We start from the raw sequence: 2,500 nt of genomic DNA, 5'->3' as shown, positions 1-2,500 counted from the left end.
CCGCCCGGGAGTGTGTCCCGAGGGCCCGCGCGAACACGCAAGCGTCCGCTCAATTATTCTGCAAACAGGAGGAGGCTGAGCTCCCCTGCACGATACACCTCGAAACCCTCTCAGGTCCCGGCGGCGCGCAGCGCCGTCCTAAGTACTTGGTCGGGTTCGAGAGAGGCGCAATCGCCCGGAGATAGGCGAGTAGACGCTTTCAGTGCGAACACCCGTGCTCCCAACTGAGCTTGCCGCTGCCGACAGAGGCCCGGGAGCGTGCTGTCGTGGCATTGCCGGCGGGAAACAACACGCGCCACCTACGGTGACCGGCAGCTCCAACGCCAGCGCCACAGAAGGGCAAAGCCCCACTTGGGTGCAGAAGCGAACTCTCCCAGCACAGCGCACGCGCCAACACGTCCGCAGAGCTGCGATACAAACCACCTGCGAGAACCGCTGGGGGCGACCGAGCAGCAGACGGCGTCGCGACGCCGAGTGCCGGGCGGCGGCGCATCCTCAACGCACACAGTCCGCAATCGGACCAGCACACTGCAGATGTCCACCGCGCTTCGCACCGGGCTCGACAGAACCCACTTTGGCCGCCTGGCGCCGCGCGCAGGGTGCGCCGGCGCATAGCTGGGACGCCAGCCGGGCCCGTCGGCCGGCGCTCCTGCCACTGGGCGCCCCCCACCAGCCGGCTGTAGTGCGTGCGCTCACGCAGCGCGCGGCCAGCACGCCGGGCGGCCCCCCCTCACCGGCCGGGGACTGTCCCGCCAAGCCACAGCCTCGTATCGCTTCATACCCACATGGCCAACTCAGGTTCGGGGGCATGGCGGGTACCGCCGAAACAACCGGTTCACAGATGTACCGATCGTCGCTATCACCGATGCACCTGCAGCGCGAACAACCGCTCAACAACTGATTTCCAGTTCATTTGCGGATCTTTGGCAGCAAACGTATACGTCAATCTACATTTGCGAAATCTACGATTCTGGCATGCCTGCATGTTATGTGTCACGACACGCTACATCAGCCCACATACACACTGCGGCATGTACACGAGAGAACACGTGGAAGATGGTCCGCGCACGTGTGCAATGTCCCTTGCGCGGTCGACTGTCAACCGGCCTCTGTAGCATGTCGCAGATGTGGAACGCGGTCCACCGTGCTATCATGTTGTGTGGGGCAATACGATTAAATAGGAAAACCCTCGTCGCTACATCAACAGACGGCTCACGCTGATTCCCGGCAGAGGGAGGAGGGGGGGGGGGGGCCAACATGCAATACTTTCGTCCGTACCTACTTACCACATGTCTGTACGGCGTACAACAGTGCAATCTCGCTGTAATGGGGAGACGAGACAAGTAGCATCGTGCACAACATATGGCCCTTATGATTCGCCATTGTAGGGCGCAGCCGGTGTACGGTCAAGCATGTGCCACATTATGTCACTCAGTACGTAACGACGGATGATCAGTGTGGGTTACGCGTACATCAGCGGACAGTCCACACAGGCCGTACCACAACGTACACTGACTGCATCGACAACCGAATGCAACTGAACAGCTGCAAGGCTCATTTCACAAACAAACGCCTGACCGACCAGCTTGGAAGGGCAGGAGGGGAGGGCGATATTCGTTCTGTAGCGGTACACCCTTCCAGTGGTTAGCGGGACTGTGTAGAAAGTACGCAACACTCGAAAGACCTTTATGTGAGGGTACGCACCATGGCATCAAGAAATACACATGACACCAGAGGATCCAAGCAGTGAACTATGTTCAGAGGGTTGCTGTTAGGCAAAGCTACATTCCTGTGACGTTACATGTGACAGTTAAGGTGCAGTGTAAGTTAGGTTAAGGTGCAGTGTAAGTTAGGTTAAGGTGCAGTGTAAGTTAGGTTAAGGTGCAGTGTAAGTTAGGTTAAGGTGCAGTGTAAGTTAGGTTAAGGTGCAGTGTAAGTTAGGTTAAGGTGCAGTGTAAGTTAGGTTAAGGTGCAGTGTAAGTTAGGTTAAGGTGCAGTGTAACTTAGGTTAAGGTGCAGTGTAACTTAGGTTAAGGTGCAGTGTAACTTAGGTTAAGGTGCAGTGTAACTTAGGTTAAGGTGCAGTGTAACTTAGGTTAAGGTGCAGTGTAACTTAGGTTAAGGTGCAGTGTAACTTAGGTTAAGGTGCAGTGTAACTTAGGTTAAGGTGCAGTGTAACTTAGGTTAAGGTGCAGTGTAACTTAGGTTAAGGTGCAGTGTAACTTAGGTTAAGGTGCAGTGTAACTTAGGTTAAGGTGCAGTGTAACTTAGGTTAAGGTGCAGTGTAACTTAGGTTAAGGTGCAGTGTAACTTAGGTTAAGGTGCAGTGTAACTTAGGTTAAGGTGCAGTGTAACTTAGGTTAAGGTGCAGTGTAACTTAGGTTAAGGTGCAGTGTAACTTAGGTTAAGGTGCAGTGTAAGTTAGGTTAAGGTGCAGTGTAAGTTAGGTTAAGGTGCAGTGTAAGTTAGGTTAAGGTGCAGTGTAAGTTAGGTTAAGGTG

The sequence above is a fragment of the Schistocerca gregaria genome, unplaced genomic scaffold (genome assembly GCF_023897955.1).
Source record: "Schistocerca gregaria isolate iqSchGreg1 unplaced genomic scaffold, iqSchGreg1.2 ptg000616l, whole genome shotgun sequence".
Lineage (NCBI taxonomy): Eukaryota > Metazoa > Arthropoda > Insecta > Orthoptera > Acrididae > Schistocerca > Schistocerca gregaria.
Note: the sequence above shows the minus strand (reverse complement) of the source record.